This window comes from Notamacropus eugenii, chromosome 1 (genome assembly GCF_028372415.1).
Source record: "Notamacropus eugenii isolate mMacEug1 chromosome 1, mMacEug1.pri_v2, whole genome shotgun sequence".
Taxonomy (NCBI): Eukaryota; Metazoa; Chordata; class Mammalia; order Diprotodontia; family Macropodidae; genus Notamacropus; species Notamacropus eugenii.
The window spans coordinates 635,768,957-635,795,032 of NC_092872.1; the positions used below are offsets into that span (position 1 = coordinate 635,768,957).

Sequence of the window (26,076 nt, forward strand, 5' to 3'; positions counted from 1 at the left end):
TGCTCAGCTGCCCAGATTCTCTTACAGTCTTTTTATGACCAATAGTGTCCGTTTTCCATATGGTTATACAGGAAGGGTGTGTATGTGTATGTGTGTGTGTGTGTGAGTGAGTGACGATTATGATCATGGAAATTTCCTCTCCGTAAGACCATTGAACCTGCAATCTTGATTTCAGTAGTGTCTGACTCTGTCTGCCAAACATAAATTAAATGGGCCAGATTTCCACCTTCTATGAATGGAAATAACCACCCAAACAACTGACAATTGGATAGGGTTTTCAAGAACACAAAATACTTTACATAAATTATCTCACCTAAGTTTCTCAACAACTTTGTGTCCTAGGTGGGATGTAAACTCAGCTAGTTTTGGCTCCAGGTCCCAGCTGTCTCCTCACTCTGCCATGAAGTCTTTTAGTCATCTTGCTGGTCATTTATCAAGCAGCCAGAGTGGGTAAGGAATTATATTTAATTACTTATGGTAATCTGGAATCTCTCTTGTTTTCAAGGATTGGAGAGTATAAAGAAGCCATATGTGGTTCAACTATTCTTTGCACTAGTTACTTTTGTGATATGTGGAGGAGTCACTGATGGGCATGTCTCCCTATTACAGAACTTGAGATGAGAAAGAAAAAGATTATTTAGATTTATTGTTTTTAAACAATTATGATTTTTGACTACAAGGAAGAATAGGAAATGAGCCACTGAAAGTTTTCATTTTTTTTAGCACGAGAGCTGTCTTTCAGAGATAATATTGATTTACTCGTCATTAGAACTTACATACTGCTTTAAAGCTGACATTACATTTTAGATGCATTTACTTCTTTGACTAATAATTAGTAAGATTTGGCTAGAATTGTTAGGTAGGATGGATTATGTTGTGAATAACAGGAGGCTCCTGAAATTGTCCAGATAATGCTTCCTTATATAAAGGAATAGAAAAGAAGAGATGTATTTGGAAATAGAATTGGCAAGATATAAAAGGTGATGAAGGGGAAAGAGTCAAAAAGTATTTTCATAAATATGATTTGTTTCCCATAACAACAAGGTAGGTATTACTACTGTTTACATGGAAGGAAATAGGATTAGAGAAGGAATCAGCTTACCCAAGGTTACATACTAGAAAATCACCAAGCTGGGACTCAAACCTGGGTTTTCAGACACCAGAACCAGTGCTCTTCCCACCTTCCTGTTGAACTTGAAAAAACTCATAGAATGTTCTAGCACAGTAAAATAAGCTATCTAGAGGAAATGCCCAGTCAATGGTTAGAAACAAGAGACAGGACCTCAGAAGTCATGGCTGAAGATAGCAGATTTCTTGGTCATTTGTATGGAGGTAACCCTAACATGACAAATGAAGTTATAAGAAAAGATAATGGAGTATAAAAATAAGAAAGGAGAGTTAAGGTTAGGGACAAGCTGACCCTAGGCCATCTAACATTTTTATCGGTGACTTGTGTATAAGCATTTATGGTTTGCCTTGTACATTAGCAGATGACATAAAATCATAGATTTAGAGTTGGCATGGACCTTAGAAGTCCTCCAGGCTAACCCTTTCCTATAGATTAAAAAATAGGCCCAGAGAAGTGAGGCGATTTAGCCAAATCACACAGAGAGTGGCAGGATTAGGATTTGACCCCAGGTCTTCTGGCTCTCTTTTCGACCGTACATTGCTACCTCTAACGGAGAGCTAAGAAGGATAGCTAGTATACAGATGACCTTGTGAAATGGATAATTTCTGAACCCAAGCCAAAAACAGAAGAACCATGGGACAATTCTTGTTCCATGGGCTAGAGAACCGAGTGTTCATGAATGTTCTTAGTATCTGGGAGACAGATAACAAACTAGAAATAATTCTGCTTTAAAAAAAAAGATCTCAACAGGTTAGATTATTGTGCCAAATGTAATTAAGATAGGGGGCAGCTAGGTGGTGCAGTGGATAGAACATCAGTGCAGGAGTCAGGAGGACCTGAGTTCAAATCTCACCTCAGACACCTGACACTCACTAGCTATGTGACCTTGGGCAAGTCACTTAACCCCAATTGCTTCATCCTGGGTCATCTCCAGTCATCCTGATGAATATCTGATCACTAGATTCAGATTGCTCTGGAGGAGAAGTGAGGCTGGTGACCAGCACAACCCTCCCTCACTCAAAAAACAAAGTCAAGTACAAGTCATATCATCATTTTTCTGATGGCATGGTCTTCTTCGGTAATGAAGGACGAGCACAACAACAATTATGATGAAATTTATTAGGGATAAATATGGCCTTTTACTTGAGTTAAAAAAATGACCTTCACACAATCAAAATGGGAGATACATGGCTAGATAGCAATTTATCTGAAAAATATCTGGGGATTTTAGCAGACTACGAGGTTAATATGAGTTGACAGTGTACCATGGTCACCAAAAAAGCTAATATAATCTTAAGTCAGGCAGCTAGGTGGTACAGTGGATAGAGCTCTGGACCTAGAGTCAAGAAGGCTTATCATCCTGAGTTCAAATCTAGCCTCAGACACTTACCAGTTGTATGATCCTAGCAAGTCACTTAACTCTGTTTTGTCTCAGTTTCCTCATCTGTAAAATGAGCTGGAGAAGGAAATGACAAACCACTCCAGTATTTTTGCCAAGAAAACCCCAAATGGGTTCCTGGAGAGTTGGGCATGATGACCCAACAACAGCAGCAGCAATGTTAAGAAGCATCAAAAGAAATGAAATATTCAGAACTAAAAGGGAAACAGTCTCACTGAACTCTGTTGACTTCATCCAATATCTGGCTTATCGTGTTCAGTTCTGGCCACATTTTAGGGGAACAAATTGACTCTGTCAATAGTCAGGGCCTTGGAGCAGGTGACTTTCAATCATCCACCACTCCAGCCTTTTACTCCAGCTTATGGCATTGTCCTGGACTCTTTGCTTAGAAGAATCTGTTGATTATATTGTGGCACTTTTGATTCTAGCTTCACCAGAGAATACTCCCATTCTTTTAGGAATCAGGACATGGCCAGATAATAGTTTAATAAACTTAGAAAAAAAGAATAGTAAAATTTGAAATCAAAGGACTCATGATTCCTAGAATACAGCATTCTGTTCACTTCTTTAGTTCAAATCCCTGAAGGTACAAAGCTCTATTTAGGTAGGAATCTGATTTTCTTTTCAGTGTGGGATTGGGACAAAGCCAATCCAGCGATTCAGAGTACTATTTAAGACCTTCCAGTTCCCAATAGTAGAGGAGTAGGACACCAGCAGTTAATTCACAAAAGTTGTCTATACAAGGACTGAAGCATGTTGGTTGCAGTTGTATAGGCAAATAGGAGCAGTATGACCTTCATTTAAGTCTGGCTTACAAACCTGCCTATTTCTACCAGCCCAGCACTGAAAAGGGTCATTGCTCAAATGTCAATCGAGGCAGGAATATTATAGTTTTCTTCAAGCATTTAAAAAGGATGAGACTTTTTTTCCCCTTAGTCCTGGAGTATAGAACTAGGAGCAATGGGAAAGTTGCAAAGAGTTAGATTTCAAGTCATTTTGCACATAAGGAAGAAATTTCTAATATCTAGTTATCCAAATAAACCACCTTGTTGCTGGGGCTGTTAATGGTGTGGTGCCTGACCTGGTGGGCCAGCAGGGCAATATGACACTGTGTAGCCTAAGGTGGTAGGAGCTTAGGTGAACCTGAAACAGCTCCTGTGGTACAACCTTCCTGCCCCCTAAAGTGGTGGAATGAGAAGAGGACCATGTTTGGGTATATGACAACATCATGATCCTGGGAAACCTTGGACAGCACCTCAGGGTTGTGGGACTTGACAGGGAATAAATTGCAGTGATACATCTGTAAGAAGAAAGTGGTGAGAGATCTCATGTTTCCACAAGACTTATACAATCTGAATAAGCAAGTCAGATACCTCTACAAATATTTCAACAGAAAGGGGAAGCATCTCTAGAGGAGAAGACTAGAAATCATAGAAACTCCCATCCCCCACCTATCACCATTCAGGAGATTTACTTGTAGGGAAACTTCTCAGTGTAGAGAAAGGCCTTTGCAATGTGTTTTTTCCTCACTAGAGGTCTTCAGGCAAAGGTTGGATGATGACTTTTGTGGGTATGGTATAAAGTACGTTTGTTTTCAAATATGAGTTGCATTAGAGAGGCTCTGAGGGTCTCTCTCAACTTTGAGTTTTTGTGATTCTGTAATCTGGCTATATTTAAAGTAGAGCAAGAATAAAAGGAGCAAATGGAGGAGACATAAGAGGATTAATCTATCAAAGAAGTAGGTGGAGAATCAGGACAGGGCAATCATAGGAAAGCCCAAGGAGGAGAGAGTTTCAAGAAGGAGGGATATGTCACCACTGGCAAAAGCAGAGATCAAGGAGCAGGATACTGAGGAGAGACAATTGTATGTGACAATTAAGAGATTTTTGGTGTCCAGAAGAAGAGTTTCAGCCTTCCCTCACTCAAATCAAAGTTAACTGCAAGTCATGTCATCATCTCCCTGATGTCATGGTCCTCTTCAAAAGCAAAGGACAAATACAACAAGGGGAGGAGACAAAAGTTAGATTGTAAAGGATTAGGAGATTGATGATAGTGAAGAAGGGGAGAACTGTCCTTTTGGAGTTGAGAATTAAAAGTAAGAAGAGAGAAAGGGCTATAGGTCAAGAGGGTAGTAGGGTTAAAGATTTTTTTTTAATGCATTTAGATATAGAGGGGAAGGAACCTTTGAAGAAAGAGCGGATGAAGATTTCAGGAGAAAGTGGAGATAATTGATAGAACAAGTTTCCAGAGGATATAAGACATAGGAGATAGGATTGAAGGCATAAGAAAGAAGGAAGGGTAATTTTTTCTGAGACAGGAAAATAGAAGGAAGGAAATAATGAAGATACAAGAAAACCTGAAACAGAGAGTTTGGACATTTAGGCATCTATAGTCATTTGGTCAGTAAAATAGATATTAATACCACTGACTCAGAGAGAAGGGGACAGGTTGAAGTTAGGGATGTGCAAAAGATTTGGAACAGCTGCTAGAGGAAATGAGATAAAGAGCTAACGACATTAATAAAAGTATTGAGTAGCAGTGAGAGCTCTGTTGATGTTAGATAGGATGAACATGTAATGGACCCAATATGCATGGCTGTGAGAGTTTCTCCAGGAGTCTGGGAGCAGGAACAGAAGAAGCAGATGTTGGGAATCTTTCAGTGTCACACATTATTAAGGCAAGAGCAGCAAAAGTCCAAAGGTGGTTGTTGTTTGACCTTTGTTTTAGAAGGTGACCAACAACATCACAGGGTGACATCTGGACTCATGCTTGCACTGGATTTAAGTGAGGCAGAGTTGTACAAAGTTTTCAGCCTCATTCTCTCTTCCAGAGTCATCAAAAGTCAAGTTGACTGATGATGGCCTGGGATGTAGTGGATGACTTTGGGATCTTCAATGCCTGACCAAAGTCTAAGTACTCCATAGCACATGTTTCAGCCACCTTCATGGCTCTTGGAGTAAATTGTTTTCATCTGTCCATTACACTGTAGGACTTCACATGTTGAAGTAGAAATCCCCTAAGTCACTGATGGGTTTATGGTTTATCAGTTACCCTCAACCTGTTTCAGCCCATCTGCTTAGATGGTTTTGGGGGTATGGTTGCTGCACATGCTACAGCTCCTTGGAGCCACAGGTGAGAATAGAGTGAAGCTAGATGCCTAAGGTGGATGAGCAGCCCTGAAAATGACCCAGTAAGTCTTCACACTAGAGGTGCAAAGAAATCTGTTCCAATGGCTGATCATGGGGCTCAGTCTGGGAAGTGAGATGAGTGAAGCCAATGAGTTGGCCTATGGGAGAATAGAAAGAACTTGGGGAACTTTAATTTTGATAAGGCTAAAGACTAATTTTAGTAGCAGTGAAGACACAGGAGACAGGAGAGGTGGAAGATGAGATTCTTCTTGGAGTAGGAAAACAAAAAGTTTGAGATCTTAGAGGTGGGGCAGTTCCATGTGATGTCTGTGTGTGTGTGTGTGTGTGTGTGTGTGTGTGTGTGTGTGTATGTATGACTATACTAGTAGGTAGTGGAAGTAGGGAGGTGAGAAAGGAAAGTGGAGTTGAGAAGGTAAAGCACCTAGAAGGCCAAAACATTTGAGGGGTCAGAAAACAGAAGTTCATCAATGTTTTGGGGGAGGAATGGGAAATGGGGGAGGAACTGAGTGAATTCTTTGAAGAAATCATGAAAACGTCTCAGAGGGTGCTACATAATGACAAAGATCAGAGAGGGCAAATTGTCTAAATGGATGGCAAAGAAGAGAGAGTATTGGGAGGTGGGGGCCTAAAAATGTCTAGAAATGGCAGAAGGAAGCAAGCCTCTAGAAACAAGAAAGCCCGCTGCTTGGGTACAGGATGTTTTCTTACCTGAACTTTTCCCCTAACATGCCTAGTGATGAGGAAAAATAAATGTAAAAATGAACCATAAAACCTATTGCAAAAATAAGAGTTCCTTAATAACCAGTGACATAAGTTTAAATTCTAGAAACTAAAACAATTGTTGCAAAGCCTTTTCCTTCTTTCTTGCAGTTCCCTCCACCTTTTACCCTCACAGTCACCACTACCCAGCTCACCAAGCCAGGAAACAGCTTTTCTGGGTACTCTAAAGTGCCTTCTCCTTTGGTAAACCTCTAAGCCAAGTTAACTGGGCAATCAACATGCCTATATGAATACTATTAAACACGAACACAAGGTTGCTATTGTCAGACTATTAGCCTCAGAATCTTCTTGGGGCTAGATAAGGGCCATGCATCACTCCTTCGAATCCCCATTTCTTAGACTCTCTGGCCTTACAGGAATAAGGTTTGTTTGGTTTAGGATTATATGTTGGGTATGTTTTTTTGGCACCCAGTGAACTCCACTATGATATAAGTTTCTCCATTTATCCGATGGGTGAGAATTTCAAGTTATCAGTCCTATCTTATTTTGTGGCAGCTTAAGCCATTGGGGAAAGAATTGAGCATAACTATGACAGCTTGTGTATTTCTGTACTGTCTGTTGTAACGACTGACTTTGTAAAGTTTATAAATTATTCTTGAGCAGTAAGCACCACTGTAAATAACCTGTCAAATGTCACAATATGGCCAGCTAAACAATACTTGTGTTAAAGAAACAACTTTCCAACCCCGTGTGTTCCTGGTAGAGATGCTTTAGGTTGGGTTGAGTCCCATGAACCCATAATCCCAATGGAGGAAGTTGTACTGGCTGGGGATGACCATTGTTGTTGTTGTGTTCATCCTTTGTCGCCAAAGAAGACCGTGCCATCAGAGAAAGGATGACATGCCTTGCACTTGACTTTGTTTTCAGTGAGGGAGGGCTGTGCATGTCACCAGCCTCACTTCTCCTCCAGAGCCATCTGAATCCAGTGACCAGATATTCATTGCAATGGGAGACCTTGGTCCCTTTAGGCCAAGATCTATTCAGGTACTCACTTCAGGTGAGGTAATGTCAATTCAGTGAACAAGCTTGTTTAAGAAGTACTCAGGGATGGCCCTTTTAATGAGGCAAAGAAAAATAACTACATCAGGCTAGGAGGGAAATAGCAACAACTATTCATAATCACTCTTAAGCCAGGAGGGTCCAGAAAACAGCCTTTAAGTAGAACTAGAGCAGAGGCCTAGTGTTGTCCAATCTATGGGCTTCAGAGTACAGTAGGTTTAAGATCTGGGGAAAGGAGAGGAGAGGAGAGGAGAAGAGAGGAGAGGAGGAGAGAGGAGAGGAGAGGAGAGGAGAGGAGAGGAGAGGAGAGGGAGTAATCTAGCTAGTAAACCCCTAGTTGACTGGGCATCCTCTGGCCATCCAAATTTACCTTCCTTCGGAGAGGAGAAGGAAGAGGAGGGGGAGACAGACAGGACAGGAGGAGCTGAGTTACCCAGCTAGTTGGGTCCCCATTCAGGCAGGTGTGACTACTCACAGATTGTTGTGTTCATCCTTCATTGACAAAGAAGACCATGCCATCAGGGAAATGATGACATGACTTGCACTTGACTCGTGGATAGAGCCTTATGAATATAAGTACCAACATCTATATTCCCTGTGTTCTCTCTAGAATAGCCATTATTTTTTAATTAATTAATTTTTAGTTTTCAACATTCACTTTTATAAGATGTTGAGTTGTAAATTTCCCCACTCTCTCCCCTCTCCTTTCCTGAAGATGGCATGCAATCTGATGCAGGCTATACATGTACAATCATATTAAACCTATTTCCACATTAATCATGTTGTGAAAGAAGAATCAGAACACAAGAAAAAACATAAGAAAGAGAAAATAGTTTGTTTCAATGTGCATGTAGACTCCATAGTTTCTTCAGATGTGGATAGCATTTTCCATTATGAGTCTTGGAATTGTCTTAGATTGTTGCATTTCTGACAAGAGCTAAGTGTCAAAGTTGGTCATTGAACAATATTTCTGTTACTGTGTATAATATTCTCCTCATACTGCTCTCTTTACCCAGCATCAGTTCATGGCATAGCCAGTCTTGCTGTGAAATCTCATCTCACAACTGCTGGTGTCATTCCACTAATATATCAGGAAGAATGCTGAGCTCAATGAAAACCAGTATGTAATATCCTAAATGAGGGAAAAACTAATATGACTACGGGAAATGAACTGGTTTTCATTCATGTGAATCATAAGAAACAGTTCTAGCAGGGAACCTCTTATTCTCTTACTTTACTCTTTGAACCACTTCATTAATTTATCCATCCATCCATCATCCATTTATATATATACATATTATATATATATATATACATATACATATATGTATATAAATACATATAATATGTATATATACATATATGTGTATATATGTATATATGTGTGTGTATATATGTGTATATATATACATATATATATACATACACATATCCATTCATTCACTTGTTCGCTGAATACTGACCACAGTTTCTATGTGGATAGTTGTGCGCTAGGTTGTGAGGGATACAAATGAATTTAAGACAAAGCTCTTTGCCAGGAAGAACTTGCAATCTGGTTGAGAAGATAAATTCACACATGAAAGGTGCAATAAATTCCATTAAATCAGTAAATTCAAGACATTAGGTTGTTATTGTTTGTCCTTTGTTTTTGAAGAGGACCAGATGACATCCCAGATGATGTCTTGACTTGGGAGTAAATTGGATTTAAGCTAGATGTAATTGCACAGAGTCATCAACTGATATGTATCAAAAGTTGTTAAAGACAATAAAGAAATACTTAGGGGTTAGAGCAGGAAGAAATCACTGTCATCTGGGATAGTCATAGAGAAGTCAAATTGTACATGAGCCTTGATGGATGTGGAGAATTTATATAAGCAAAAGAGGAAGATGGAAATTATTACAGGAGTGGGGAATAGTATGAAAAAAAGATCACATTCACAGACATATTCACATATGTAAATTTATGTAGTTATGAATGCAAGTAGGTAAATTTTGTTCTGTTGGGGAACTTTGGGCTCTCTAGTTGATATGTATAACATTTGGTCAATGATAATAAATAACGATATATTTTACATGATTAATTATATTAATATATAACTATATAAATAATATAGATAAAAATAAATAATAGTTAAATTTAGATGATATTTTGTGTTTGCAAAGTATTCTACATGCATTATCTCATTTATGTTTTACAAAAATCCTATTAGTAAGGTGCTACACTAGTATTCAGACAAGGAAATTCAACAGTAAATGCCAGAAACAAGTTTTGAACTCAGGTTATTTTGATTCCAAATGCTATACTCTATCTACTATGCCATATTGTCTCAAAAGACCATCATGTAGAATTGATATAAAAAAAGTTGAAATGTTAACACCAACATTATTGGGAGATCAATCAATGAATGTATTCCCTGAGGATCTACTACATATAATACACTTTACTAGGTTCTCTAGGGTATACAAAGAAATATAATCATGGTCCCTGGCCTGAAAGTCTTAACATTTCATTTGTGGAGATGTTTGGAAAGTTAATGAGAAAGATGAAGGCATATAAGGGCTACAGTATGCATATGGATTGGTTATTGTCAGTTCTTGGGTTTTGGGAATAAAGGCTGTAGACAAAGAGAAGGGCAGAACATCTCAGTGAACTTTATATTGAATATGAAAATCTCAGTCCTGTGGTTTTATATAGTAAACTTAGGATTGTCCAATGGGTCAGTGGAAGAAAGTGAACGAATCTGTAATTAACCATTTTGTTTCCTTTAAGACGATATTTTTAGCCTCCACTTCAGACCTTTTTACCAGCACCATTCTAGCTGCAGCTGTTAACAAGTTGCAGAATTACACTTGAGTTTCACTGCTCTCAGTCATTGGTCACTGACCTGTGGAGGCGCTAATGAGTAGTGAAATGGCAGTTGGGGAAGGGAGAAGGTGCAGAAGAAGAGAGCAAGAAGTAAAATAGTGGTCCTAGTAGCAAACTGAAGAAGAAAAAGAGGTAGTTAGCTGAATAATTCTTACAGATCTGAAAAAGGTATGGAGAGTCCCCAAACCAAAGTAAATGTGGCCTCAGCTGTTGATAGATGGTCTTCTGTTCCCTGGTATAAGGACCTTGCCTTTGGGACCTCACGTTGAATTCTTCCCTTCTTTGTATGAGTCTCGAAGTTTGGATAACAAGGCAGCCTGTGGTTTGAAAGAGAAGTTTCACAGATAACTCACGTGTAAGCTAGATAAGCAGCAAAGAGTTGTCTCCCCATACCTAATTGACAATGGTGGGATAGCCTCAAGTTACGTGCCTTTCAACTCAAGTTCCATATTAACTGTTGCTTGGAACTAGCAGATGTTCTGGCTACGTGGGTCACTCCTCACCTCTGTCTGCGAGGTGCATCAATCACTTTAATTATAATGGAACATGGAGCTGGGAACTGAAGGAGAAAAATCAACCCAATCCCAAGAACAATCTTTCTTGATGAATTCTCCCCTAAATCGAAACAATTCACTGGGTAGCCCAGCTGGGGTTCATATGCTTTTGATTACTGTGGGCTATTTAGCTCTACAAAATGACATGCTGCTTAATGGACTTTTAATGGTTATAGGTTTCTCTCTCTTTTTTTTTAATGAGCTTCACCAGTTTGTTACTAATGCCCTGTGGAAATCTGGCAAGGAGCCAGATCTGATGTTACACGTTTTCTGGTTTCCATGCGGCATAAATGTAGCCATGGTGGCCGTTGGGGAAGTGTGGTGCCACTAGGAAAGGGAAAAAAATAGTCCTAAGAATTCTATCATCTTCAGTACTCAACGATCATGTCATCATCAGTCTTCAATGCTTTGTAGTTCAAGTTGCCTGAAGGACTTGATCACCTTTGGGGGCCTATTGGGATGAGATGTAGGACTTACAATGGTTGTAGTTGACTTCTTTCTTTTGGTCTTTGGCTTGATTCTAGGAGCAAGGACAACTCAACATTCCGGTACAGTGGATAGCTTGTTCCTTGTTCAACAAAACAACAACAATTCTTCTCTCCCACTGACTTCCCCCAACACACATTTAGCATGGGAAGAGAGACCTTTATGGGTATGTATAGCCTGAAGGTGAAAAGAATTTCCCTTTTTTGAAAAGAAATTGAAGAGAAAATAGATGAAGTCAATCTTCATGGGTGGCCATGACAGTAGGTGAAACAATTCCAAAGGGAAAAATTCCAAGACAGACTGCCAACTAAGAATTCTCACTGTTTCTGGGAATATATGACCTAGGGCAAGAGGGTGCTCCACAAGTAACCAAGGGAGAAAGAATCCCTGAGCAATTTACTGAATTATTCACAGAAAGTGGAAGTTAGTGATAGAGGCAGTGCTCATATGCAGCTCACTTTGGAGTTCCAAGGTGGCTCTGGTAAATTTAAGTATCCCAGTGGAAAAAAGCTCTTCCAGGGGTAGATGAAGCTCTTGTTCTCTGACCAGGCTTCTGTGTCCTCCCATAAAATATTCCTCAGGGCATCTTCCTTACTCATTCAGTGGGATTTGCCTCTCTGGAAACTAAGTAGCTTCAGTTTCTGGTACTATCATGATATACTATCATGACATATTTCATATTTAGGGAAATGATCAATTCTTAGTGATATAAGAAATCTTAAAGATCTCTTAGTACAATCCCTCATTTTACAGATATGGAATTTGAAATACAGAGGGATTAAGTGATGGATTCAAGATCATTCATCTAACCAGTGATAAAATCCAAATTAGAGTCTAGGTTTGCTAAAATCTAATCCAGGCTTCTTTCTCTATCACACCATGGGGCAATCCCAACTTCCTTTGTGTAATCTGAAATTGAAGAAAATAAAATGAAATAGATGCGGATGGGTTTTCCTGGCCCCATTCCTGGAACTTCTGCTTAGCGGCTTCTCTGTAAAAGAGCTAGTTTGGTTTCCCTTGGATGCAGTAATAGCGAAAGAATAAATCTCAGAAAAAAGCCATAGAGTAAATGAAAATGTGAAAGGCAATCCTTAGAGGATTTAATGGAAGAGAAGGAGAGGGAGAGGGTTTAGAGGAAGAGGAAAAGGAGAGGAGAGGAGAGGAGAGAGAGAGAGAGAGAGAGAGAGAGAGAGAGAGAGAGAGAGAGAGAGAGAGAGAGAGAGAGAGAGAGAGAGAGAGGCAGGGTAGGGCTCTTCACTGAAAATATTTTTGTTTTTTCTAAGTCCCAAGACACTCTTAAATCAGACTCAGGTCATATGGTGCCTAAACTTGTATCTTGGCCTTGGGTGAAAACAGTTCACATTGTAAAATTAACTTTCCACATTTGTCTGGCGCAAGTGGTAGAGCTTTCTTTCAAAGTGAGTTTGCGAATGAATGAATGTATGTATGTGTTGACTGGGTTACTGTGCTTAGGGGAGTGTTCTGGGCTTCATACTTGGAGAGGGATTAAAGCTTGCTTTGAAAAGTGTTGGTGTTTTCCCAAACACAGCATGGTGATATTCTTTGGGTTGTTCTTTTATTTGCCATGGAACAAAATGCTAGCATTTCATGGGAGCAATGGCCCAACAGATGGTGTTCGGTAGAGGGCATAGATGTGGCCTTGTAAAGGACTGTTCAAATCAGCCAGCTTCTAGCCCAATTTACTATCTGCTTCTTAACCCTAGGAGGTATACAGGTGGTAAAATAAGTGAAATGAACTTTCATTTTATTTTTTAAACTATGTTGGTATGTCCAAAATTATGGGAACTCAGTAGAATTCTAAACATCCAGAATTTGTAAAATAATGGTTCACATTCCTAAACTTGCAGAATTCCTAATTTTTTTCTATAGAAAGAAGCCCTAAGTTTGTAGGATTTGGTGGAAAAGTTCCATGCTGCCATGGGGACCATATTATACACCTGTTACCTTGTTTTTCTTTTCCCCTTTTCCTGTTGTCTGCTCCTATTACTGACCTTTTGGTCATAATGTTCCCTTCCTGTCCCCCACTCCTGTGTGCCTGTGCTTTGTGTTCTGACTTTCACCCTAGCCTCTTAATCTTACTGTTGTACCCCACTATCTCTCAATCTGATGCATGCCTGCTTACGATCAGAGCTTTGATTGGAAGTTCTGGTAGATGGGGAAGAGAAGAATTCTGAGATTAGAGGATACCACTAATGGGGCAGAGTGTGGGGCAGAGGATTTCAGCTAATGAGTACTACCACATTCCTTGTACTTCTGGAAAAGTGCAAGCTGGACCTTCGGCTCCTGGGCAAATACTTCAGTGTAGTCATTCTGTCAGGTAAGAGAAGATGGAAGAATCTGGCATGAAATTCTAAGAATGGTAATACTAGTTCACATTTATAGAATGTGAACTTATATAGAATCTTAAACAGAAGGTGTGTGTATGTGTGTGTTATTAAGTGTCAGAGGCAGGATTCAAACTCAGGACTTCTAATTGCTAAGTCTAGTGCTCTATCCTTCACGCCACCTGGCTTCCAGAACTATCACTCGGTTAAGTAAGGTCTCAGTCTTTTCCAAGCTGGGATGTAATGGGATGGGTAAGGGTAAAATAGGTAAGGCTTAAGCCTAGTAGAGTTCTTTTCTTTAGAAAAATGACCAGAATTCTTACACAGAACTAGATTTCATAAGACCCATCTTTGACAGGCCCCCAGAATGATGGCGTACACTGCCCCATGAACAGTATACAAATGATGAAATTGGGTTGGAGGATCAGTAATAGGATTCTTCACCTTGCTCTCTTTTGGCTTAATTACTTGAAGAACTTCCCTGAGACACTCATAGACATATCTATGATGAATCATGTCATTATATTTTGTCCTTTTGTATTTATAAAATGATAGATCACCTGATCACAATAGTTATAGTAATTGCAGGGATTATAGGATCATAGATCTAGAGCAGAAGTGATGGCAGAGATCATCTGATCAAAATCCTTATTTTACAGATGAGAAAAGTAAGGCACAGAATTGAAATGACTTGCCTAAAGTCGCAAGTGGCAAGTTGCAGAGGCAGACTATGACCCATATGCCACATAAGGATGAGTTGAATGAACTGGAGAGGTTTAGCCTGAAGAAGAAGGACCATGTCAATCTTCAAGTATTTAAAGGTCTGTCATATGGAGAGGAATTAGACTAGTCTTTGGTACTTAATGGAAGATCTAAAAACAGTGTTTGGAGGTCCAAGAGAAGTATATTGAGGAATGATGGAATGAAAAAAACAGCAGTACAATGAAGATGATATATGAAATATGAAAGTGAAAAATGTATATGAATATGAAAAGAGAATGCCCTGCTTCAGGAATCAGAGAATTCCTTTTCATTGGTCATCAAGCAAAGACCATTTGTTGGGATATTCAAGGAAGACTAGCACCTCTGGTGTGAAGGCTTGCTGAGCCCTTTTCAGGGCTGCTCATTTGCCTTTGGTGTCCACCTTCTCTCAACTTTCACCTGTGACTCCAAGAATCTGGAGCATGTGCAGTGACCACACTCTGGTAAAACCTTTTTGGCAGGGGACTAAAGCAGGCTGAGGGTAAATGACAGGCTTCAAACCCCTCAGTGAATTAGGGGAATGCCTACCCCAAGCATGTGACTGGTGGAATGGGTAGATGAGAACAATTTGCTTCAGTGGCCATGAAGATGGCTGCAGAAGGCACTATGGAGCACTTGGAGCTTGGTCAGATGTTGAAGACAACAGTGTTGTCCACTGCATCCTGGACCAGTCACCAGTCATCCTGACTTTGGTCTTGACACTGGACTTTGATAACTCTGGAAGAAAGGGTGAGATCGACAACTTTGTGTAGCTCTGCCTCACTTAAATCCAATTCATAAATGAGTCAGGACGTCACCTTATGATATCATGGAGATGAGATTTAAAAGGTTGAGCAAAAAGGCTTGATTCTGGGTTGATCTGTGATTCCTAACATTTCCTCTAGTCTACTTCAAAATCAGATAGTGTCCCTTCTAGGGAGAGGTGATAGAATCCCTAGTCCCCAGGCTTGGTAGGATTGACTGGACTAGACTGGTAACATGTAGTTGAAACTGGACAAGGTAGAAGGCTTTTCTTATGAACTTATTTATCTTTTATACTGGCTGTGTATATAACAAAAAAATAAATTAAGAATGGAGATAGCTCAATTTCTTTCTTATTCCAACATCTTGAGGTCAAGGACATTGTTGGTTTTGGGCTTTGTATCCTTAGCACCTGCCACAGTACTTAAGAAGTGTTTGTTAAACTGAATTGCACATAGATCATAGGTGGTTAATAAATGTTTATTAAACGGAACCAGTAAATGCCAACTTGTTTCCTGCCCTCTAGGAACTTGTAGGATAAACAATTGCCTTTCCTTGGAATATCTAAATAATTGAAACAAGGGAGTTTGTTGGGTTGTAGCTTGACATAATTATTTCTTTTGGGTTCAGATCTGAGGTTATATTCATCTAGAAACTCCTAGTGTGGAATCCTCCTTTATAACTACTATCCTTAGAGGATTCTTTGACATGTTAAATGATTTGGTTACAACTGATATATTTCAGAGGTGAGATTTAAAGGTCTCGCAGACTCCCAAGAATAGCCTTTGATACTCAATATCAAGAAAATACCACTCATTCCCAACTCTCAGTAGGCAATGGTGAGAGGTGGCAAATAGTAGGTGTTTAATAAATGTTGATTGATTGGTTAATATCCAGACCCATTAGGAAGCAGATGACTTTGTGCTTCCACTCTTAGTATTATGAAAATGATGGGATCTTCCTGCTATGGACAAAGTCCAAAAGCTATTGAGGATGTGAAGGGTCTTTGTAGAATTATGATGGCAAATTGCAAAAACCTCATGAAATGGATAATTCCTGAACCTAAGCCAGAAGAAACATGAGACAATTCTTGTTCTGTGGGTTAGTGAATTTTGCATTCATGAATGCTGCTAGTATTTGGGAACTAGAAATGCTCTGCTTTAAAACAAATTTCTATTCTACCTTTTATGAGGAGAGACATCTGGACTTATTATTTTATTGCTGGGTTGTTCACTGTCCTTTTTGCACCCCTGTCTCAAAGTGGATACGGATCAACAGCTGGGCTTTAACTTAAGCTTAAAAACTTAGTTTAAAAGTTTCCTCAGAAATCAGTCAATTAACAAGCATTTATTAAGAGCTTACTGTGCACCAAGGATCATGCTATATACTAATGACATAAATACAAGCAAAAAGAAAGACAGTCCTTGTCCACAAGGAGATTATATTGCAATGGGGGAAGTCACATGAAAAAGAACTGAAAAGCAGGGGTCTGATGTTAGGGGGGTAGGGGAAGTTACCCCACGGCATGATGATTAAAGTCCATTGGCTTGGACTCTTCAAAATGGAAGATCTGAAAAGAACTCACTAATGGGAGAAATGACTGCAGAAACAAAGCTGAAGTGTCATGGTAAACACCAGAGAGTGAAGAATGGATGATCTGTACCTTTCCTCATGATGGATTCACCAATGGAAGAAAGGAATTCAAAGTATCTAGGGAGATGGTAGCTAAAGCATGGTGGGAAAATCTGAAGAGTGGCGGAGTGTCTTGACTAATTAGATTGTAAGTTCCTAATGGCAGGGACTATCTTTTGTCTCTTTTTGTATATCCAGAGGCTCAGCACAGTGCCTGGCACATAGTAGGTGATCAATCAATATTGATTGGTGGATTGGCTAGGATCATACAGCCAGTAGATCTCAGAGGCAAGAACTGAACCCAGATTTTGACTTCAATCCCCATTTTCTATGCCCCATCCCACACCTTATCCTCATCATAGCTAACTCCTGGACATTTTTTTCACATTAGTCCACAGAGGGCAGGGCTTTGTAAGCCCTCACAAAGACCAGTGTAGACTAGGCTACCACTAATGAGTAGAAAGATTTCTTCTAAATACAATGATGTGATTATAAGACATTGGCATCTATGTCAGAAAAGAAGATCAAATGAAAAGCCTTACCACGTGTCAGTGAATACCCTGTCCCACACCATTGCCCTTCACAAGCCCCACCTGACTTCATTGTCAGTAGACAAAGGTTGCCAATGTCCCTGGAGCAGTTGTGGCCCATTACCTCTCTATCTGTGGGTAGAAAGAATTAAAGAGGGTCTAAACACCATTCACAACATCTCCCTGTGTATCTGCTCTGAGTGAATAGTTGTTAAGACTTGTAACTGAAACCCGTTTGTTTGGTTTCTTACTCTTGTCAGTTTCATCTGTAATCTCTAAGGTGGTAGCAGCCATTAGTTTTCCCAATCTCATCAACCTTTAGTTGATTGGTGCACTTCACTGGATCCAGCTCAGAGTACAAGGGGCCTTGCTTAGCTCAGGAAAGCTTTGATCTCTCAAAGCCTCCATTTGCTCATCTGCTTGTTGGTTCATCGCAGGGACGTTGACACATTTTGACCTTGCACATCGGCACATTTTTGGTGAACGTTTTGCTTTGTTCTTTGGTGTTCATGTTGCCACCTTCTCACAGAAAGGGTTCAACCTCTTGGAACTTTTTAATCATAGCACTATTGAAGTTGGCTTTATGGGGAAATTAAGCAGTAAGTCTAGGAAAACTTAATAGGCCCTGACCTTTTTATTTCTGTGTCTTGCCAAGTATTGTAGATTTTTTTTCTCAACACCTTTTGCATCTGTCTTCTGTCTCCTACAATTACCATAGTTTGGGCCCTCATCATTTCTTAACTATTCTACTTGCAACGGTTGTCTTGGTCTCCTGCTTGCAGTCTCTCCGTTAACTAATCCATCTTCCCCACAGTGGGCAAGGTCATTTTTCCCAACTCGTAGGTCTAACTATATCACTTCCTTGATTAAGGAGCTTCAGTGTCCATCCTCTGCCCCTTATCCTCCCTCCCCTGCCCAATTGCTTTCAAAGCCCTCTGTTTGGCATTTGAAGGCGTTTTGTTATATGGCTGCAATCAACTTTTCCAGGATAATTACACATCACTTTGCTTCATGCACTTTAAAATCCAGCCAACTGTGCTGCACTCTTCCCCTTACCCAAGGGGATGGGAAGGAGATGCCTCCGTGTCTCTGGTGCCTGGAATGTTCCTCCTTTCTTCTTCTGGGAATACTCCCCTCTCTTCCAGACTCAGCTCAATTACCATCTTTGAAAGACCTTGCCCGATTCCTCAAAATGTTAGGTCCATGTCCCACTGCTTCAGTCAATTTGTATTGTAGATTTGGTGGACTGAACTGTGGAAGCTACTCCTCAAAGCATGTGTAGATCTGTCCCTCCTGGTTTTAGTTCAAGTGGTCACATAAAAACTTTGGAAAGTCACTTTCTAACCATGTGTCACTGAGACTTGTACTCCGAGGTGAGGAAAAATGTTCTAATTAGCTACAGGGTTGTTGAATAGCAAGTGGCATATATACACAAAAAGAGAAACCACTCCTTCATTACCCTATTTCCTTTGCAGTTGTGAGTAAGGAAGGACTACTTCAAACTGGTCCCCAAAGAGGCCACGTATCCTTCTGTTTTGGGTGCTCATTATTTCATGATCATGGGCAACTGATAGATCTGGCAGTGACCTGGTGAGTTTGGGGGATCCAAAAGATCTCATTGGTGACCAGAGGTGGTAGCCACAGCCACCATAGCAATAGTGGGATATGGGAGGATATGAGAGTCACCTGAAGATACCTGCAACCTAAGCAATTATTTGTTACCTGTGAAGAGAGACGTGTTGACTGGAGACTCAAGAAAGGCATAGATTCTGGGGAGATGGCAATATGGCCCACTAAGAAGAGAACTCCATCGAAGGAGAATTTCAAGAGGAAATTTTCTCCATGAATGGAAAAAGCAAACCAACCAATTCCCAGTGCCAGGAGTGGGAGGTACTCCTTTGTCATATGTGTACTCTACATGTGTCCTCATTACTTTTTTATTTTGTTTGAATGCACTTTCTCTAGGGGCCTTGTGTGTGCTTCTGGTTTGGAGGAGAGTCATGTACCAACTCTTTGCTTAATACCTTCTCAATATGTCTTTTCAAAAAACTAATGGCATCAAGTAATTAACTTTTGATGAAGAATATACAGGAGGAGGGGAGAAGGCTTGTGAATGACAGTATCAGATACCCCCTTAGTGTTACCTCTAGAACCCTTAGAGGAAAAGTAATTAGCTGGCCTCTAGGGACCTGACTGACCAATACAAATGGGAATGCCCTCAGAAGTGTGCTACAGTATTTACTTTGTATATGTCTAAATATTTACTTATCCATGAAGATGTTGTATCCCCCAAATAGAGTGTGAATTCCTTAAGATGAGGGATTGTTGCTCTTTTTGTCTAGTACAATGCCGAACAGTGCTTCATAAATGTTTGTTGATTTGTGGACCAAGTGAATGTATTTATTGATGGCTAATGCCTGTGCTGACTTAATTCAGTCCATGCTGTTTAGCTATTTAGATGGTCCCCACTGCCAATTGGGGTTTTAGTTATTTTTTCAGAGGTATCCTTAGATATACTGATCCTACTTACAAACAAGGTCAACTGTCTAGAAAACATTGGTCCTAAGGACTGGATCATTGACTGGGCATAGTTAAGCATCCACCGCATATTCAAATCTAAACTAAACCAAGTTCATCTTCATTTTATTCAGTTCTTCAAAACAAACAAACTGAAAAACAATCCACCCATCTTAATACTTTCTTTCCCCTTCATTTCAGGAGACTCCAAGAAGGGATCATAGAGATGGAAGGGAGCTTAGTGGCCATCTAGTTCAACATTTTCATTTTACAGATGAGTTAATTGGGAAAGGATTAGTGACTCATCACTAGTTCTAGAAAGTAACAGAGTTGGGATTTTTTTTATTACAAACCCAATGTTTTTTTTTTTTCCATTGTACCATGTTACCTCCACTTGGTACAAACCCACTAATATTCTTGGACAAGTAATTATTCATAAGACTGGCTGCATCTTTTATTATTATATAATATTCTACCCCTCTCAAGGGCTGGGGCCATATGTGTTTAATGCTACAACCTTCTTAACTCAACATCTAAAGAAACCAGCAACATGAGAAACAATTTTGGTTGTCTATGATGAGTTCTAAATTTTTACATATTCCTTTTCTGCTGAAGGCATGGGAAACTTTGGGAGACATTTTGGGGCTATAGCTGATCAACCTAAAAGTAGAAGCACTCAAGGACTGCATTTATCAAAGCAAACCTTTCCAAAAAGTAGGGGAAATGCAGTGGAAAGAGCACTGGGTTAGGAGTCACAGGACCCAGGTTAAATCCCATCTCCCATATTTACTAGCTGTGTGACCTTGGGCAAATCACATAGTAGCAATAACAAAAACAACAGCATTTTGTCCAGTATTTTTTCTAGTGTTTTATAGTTTGCAAAGCAATTTACAACTTTTTCTTTCATCTTGATCCTTACAGCAACTTTGGGGAAGAAGGTATTATCATCCCCATTTTTACAGATGAAGAAAGTGAGATTGACAGCAGCCTCAGCAACATGATGGGTTGGACTACAGGACCTCGATATCTCCTTCAAACTAAATCTTTTGATCCTATGCATTTTTCCCTGTGCTTTCCATCTTTGGAAATTCACCTTATGGTCAATCACATGCCATACTGACACCATGTCCAGCTGTAGGGGGAGCCCTTGTCCAATTTCTCAAGGGCCATGAGTGAGTCTTTCCTTGTGCCTTCACCTGGCTTGTGAGTGTCAGCTCTCGCCAAGGTTTTCGCAATCTCCACACGTTATGGCTACTGAAATGCTAGGACACCAGCCGGGTGGCAGCTTGTGTCTCGCCATTCCCAGGCAGTCCAGTGACATGATAAACAAAAGTCTTTTGTGCCGTATGAATGAGCTTTAAGGACTCCTCAGTGGAGCCTCCTGTCATCCAAGCAAGTCATGTGTATCAAAAGCCCTTATATGGGAAAGTTTGTTTTCATATCTGGCCAGCTCTGAATGGGAACTCCTTTTGTCGTGTTGTAATACAAACATTTGTTTATTTTTTTTGAACAGTGCCGGCAGTCATGATACAGGAACCAGGGGACTGAATGAAGGGACCCCTTTCCAAGGAGGCGCCTTTGAAAACTCTCCTGTTGGGCCATTTCAACTGTCAACTGATCTTGAGTTCTGTTTACATTAAGACAATAGTAGGGCTTCCTAAATAAATAAATTAGAGGCACCCAGGGCCCTAATGAAACCCCATAAATGGGAGGAGCAAAAGAGGGGGGGCTTGTGCTGCTCTGAAACAATGGCTATTTTATCTTCCTTTATGTCCCCTGTTTGTGTTTTATTTTTAACGCAGAGGGGGGTGGGGTACTTTGTGTTAATTACGCTGATAAAAACTCTCCTGATAGAATGTCCCCTTGGTAAATCCCAAGAAAGGATTTGACATCGCTCCTCTGCATCAATGACATTCTGCCAAGCAAAGATTTCCTAAGGTGAACAGAGGGTTTTTTGTTTTGTTTTGTTTTTTTTTACCCCTTCCTTCTCATGATCTTGGCTTATAAAGGGAATAAATAAAAATGGTGAGGCAAAGTTTTTTGGACTGGTTTGGTGTGTTTGTAGGGGGTGCAATGGGGGTTCTGGGAGTATTTGCCCAAATAAATCTTTCAGCATCTAAGTAACAGCTTGTGTTTTGAAGAGATCTAAGGTGGCATTAAATAAAATAGACTTACAGCAGCTCAGGGCATTCCAATTGGGAGTGAAGGTGGGGGTAGCATTGGGCCTAAGTTGTTGTGGGTGAAGGAGGCAGGAAGTGTTTGTTATTGGACAGTTGTATTTCAAGCACCTCTGGCTACAACAAGGGAGTGCTTGGAGAGGGAGGGCTGTGAGGGGCTGCTGAGCTGGGCAATAGGTAGTTTGTCTTCTACATCCTTCTCTCTGTCCCCTTCCTCCTACTTTTTCTCCTCTTTATCTTTCTCCCCTCCTTGTTTTCTTTGTGTGCTCTTTTCCCTGCTTTTGGATCCATTTCTTGGATCTCACCTGCCTCCTGTGCTAGAATTCCTTTTCTCACAGCACAAGTAATAGGAATTTCCTCTTCCTAAGGTGGTATTCTGTCCTCCAATTTGGATTTGCATTTTAAAAGAGAATGCCTCATTAGAGGGAAATAATGAAACACTAGGACAATAGTGGAATTTCAGGCTGTGTGTGTGTGTGTAAGATTTTTCAGTGGAGACTTTCCTAGATACCTCTCAAATCAGTACACATAAGCAGCAGCCTGTTCTGCATACTTAATAGACTGGCTCTGGGCCTTCCCTCTATCTATCCTTCTCCCCTCCCCTGCCTTGCTTAAGCACCATCACAAGTGAGGAGTGTTAGCAGAAAATGGTGGGGATGTTGACAGTCCCAAAAGAGTTTCTATCACCACTAGATTGATGGGTTAGAGTATTTTAATCTGTGCTTCATAACAAGTCTCGCTGGTTTCGGCTTAATGAATACATTTTCTAGTTTTTAAGTGACTCTAGTTTATCTCTTAATTCCAAAAACAAACAAACAAACAAAAAAACCAAACCAACCCCTCCCCCCCAAACCCAAACCCCAAACTTCAACCCAAATCAAACCTTAAAAGTTTTTGGTGAGCACAAATCAATATAGTCTAATGACAAAATAATTGGTAATGATAAAAGAAAATGTTATTTGTCCCCTTCTTTTGACATTTGGGGTTGTCAGGTTGTAAAAATGACCTAAATCAGTTGTGGTTGTAAAGAAATGAAATCTTAGGAAGGGAAAATTTCTCTTTAAAGTACTGAAATAAAAAAAAAAGTAGCTTTTTACTGTTGAGTTAGGTGACTTTAGGTTGAAAAACATGACCCCTAAATGACTTAAACTCAAGGCTATGGTCATAGAAATACTCTTCTGGCTTGACAATAAGGAAAAATGGAGAATAGTGGTTGTCCTGTGACTTTATGTAAGTGCAGCTACATTAGAAGCCCAAGAAAAAAAAAATGATGGTAATCTTTTGATTTGATAATGGAACCTTAGCCGGCCCAAATCGTAGTCCTCATACCTTCCTCTTCTGAGGCAGATGATGAATGCTGAAGAGGCGAGGTGAATTAACATATTCTATTTAAATCGGACACTCTGCAAAGGATATTAGCCAAGTGAGTAGACACCATTAGCTGTTGCTTTTTCTTCTTCCTTTTTTATTATTGGAGAATAAAAGGAGAAATGTTGGAGCACAAGAATAGAATTTCCCTCTCACCATCAGAGGTACGCTTTCTTATTGATAACTAAAAGAAACAAGGCACACTCACTAATTGGAAGAAATTGTCAATTGTGCCCCATTCCAGCCTGCAGGGTGCTATTGTCAAATAAAAGGATCTAGCTGACACTGGGGGAAAAACCTTTTTCTACATAGATGAAATGCCTTTCCATGTGGGTGTTTAAGCATTTTGGTAACATAGTAGGAAACTGACTCTCCAAAAAGCGTAGAAATATCTGCTCCTTTTAATGGGGATTTTTTTTTAGCAATTGTTTAAATGGCAATATTGTAATATTGCCATATATTTATAAATGCCCAACAAGTAACACTAGGAAAAATCCCTTTAATTAAATTGACATCTTAACATCTTCTTCTGAAGGCTAGATGAAATTTGTCACTAGGTTGACATATTTCACAACTAGGCAGTGGCTTTCCATTTGTTTTTCCTAGTAGTGTTTTTACTTGTTCATTCATTCACATTCATTCATTCATTCATATTCATTCATTCATTCATAACATATAGAATAACCTCCAAATGTCTGGCACTGTATTAGCTATTATATTTTCTGTTCCTAGGGCAGACTGGTTCCTCTACTTTTATGATAATAAATTTCAGCAGCACTCTAAACTATCTGACATACTTTTTTTTTTTTTAACAATACTCCTATAACTTGAACAGGGATTATAACCCTTATTTTGCAGAGTAAATTGAGATTAAGACAATAAAATCACTTGTCCATAGTCTTATGGCTGCTAAGTGTCAGACATTAAATCTGAACCCAGCTCTTCTAATTCTAACCGCAGCAGTTTTTCTATGCTGTGACATACTGTATCTTTTAGGTCTTCCTGGTCCAACACAGGTAAGACAACAGAAGTAAAGATGTTAATAAACCATGCAATCACAATTTTCATTGCATGTCTACACTGTGCAAGGCATCATCGAACTAGGATTTTGGGGCATATAGAGAAATGGAATATTTGTTTCTGTTTCCAAAGGGCTTATCATCCAGTTGGGCAGATTACTCCTATAAACAGGGAGAGTACTGTCTTTAGTCAGAGGACCTGGGTTGAAACTCCACCTTTCTTGCTTAGTCCCTGGGTGACCTTGGGTAAATCACTTCAGTTCCCCCAACCTCATTTTCCTCATCTATAAAATTAGGGGGTTGAACTTTCTGACCTCTGAGATCTCTGCAAGGCTTAGATTTATGAGCCTATATAAAGATAACTAGTAATGCAAAGCAATACATGGTAAAGTTTCTTTAGAAGTTCAGAGGAAGAAAAGAGCATGTGTCCTCAGGAAAACTTTATAAAGGAGGTGAGATTTGAAGGATGGGAAGAACTTGGATAGGTTGACATCATGGAAGAGTTTATTCAGGGCAGGGAGGTAAGGTATGAACGAAAGCATGGAGGCAGAAAATACATATATTGGGCGAAAAATAAGAGAACAGTTTGAATGGATCAAAAGATCTGTATAGGGGAGTAGTGGGAGACAAGGAGGGACTGTGAATGCCAAGATGAGGACTGCTTTAATCTGGTAGGCAATAGGATGAAGCTCTCAGATCTAGCTTTTGATAATCTTACAGAATTCCGAAGACTTTTGTTATAGTTCATTTTTTTCTTTTCCTCCTTCCCCACTCCCTGAGAGGGCTTCCTTAATGTTGTCTTAACTCCTTGCTCTTTTTTTCTCTCCCAGAAAATCATCCTGTTCCTTCCCCCTCTTATGAATTCATGTGTTTTCTTCTGCTCCTTATAACACCCTTGCCCCACCCCCTTCCCGACTGCCATGTCATCTCTCAGAGGGAAACGATCTTAAGGCTTGAAATCATTTGGAGAAAACTCTAAAGCCTGAAATAGGTTTGATTTGAATTGGTTCTCTCTTTATAGTCTTCAACTGGCTTCAGGAAAACCAAAACGAAAACCAACCAGTCTGAGTCTTGTAGTATTGTGTGTGGTAGATGTGGTGATGGGAATAGAGGGATAGGGAGAAAGGAGTTGGAAGGTATAGAATGGATTGCCAAGAAAATCTGGCAGGTTGGCAATAAAGTGGAAAGAGGTATTATTATTGGCTGTCTAGGGGCTCAGCAAGTTGGAACACACCTAATTCTCTTTTCCAACTAAATTAGGGTTTCCGAGGAGAATTTCTCCAGATACCATCTCCTCCCCCACGTCCCCTTCATGAATGTGTTTGTTTTGTGGTCTGTAGAACTCAGGTTTAGTTTTCCCTTCTTCTCCTATAAGCATCCACTGGGGGTTTTATCCCTTCTGGTGTATGTTGAGGCTGTGGAACACTGAAATCTTGCTCTGCAAGGTCATTGGTCCCATCTTTGCTGTGGTTATTTCTGCTGAATTCCACATTAATCTTTTCCACCTAAAGAACTGGGGATCAGTCAGAGAAGCAGATTAAGAGAGTTGGGGAATGTGTATGGAACAATGCCGTCACCCACACTAATTTACCTATATTAAAGAAAAATCTGCTCAGTGCAACA

General features: G+C 39.9%; 1 long non-coding RNA gene across 1 annotated transcript; it reads left to right on the forward strand.

Annotated features, from left to right (window-relative positions):
• Window positions 1-355: 355 nt before the first annotated feature.
• On the forward strand, window positions 356-21,915 carry LOC140528050 (uncharacterized). The gene is made up of 3 exons (XR_011975034.1): window positions 356-450; window positions 11,401-11,528; window positions 21,403-21,915. It is a non-coding gene; the product is annotated as an uncharacterized lncRNA (long non-coding RNA).
• Window positions 21,916-26,076: the final 4,161 nt, after the last annotated feature.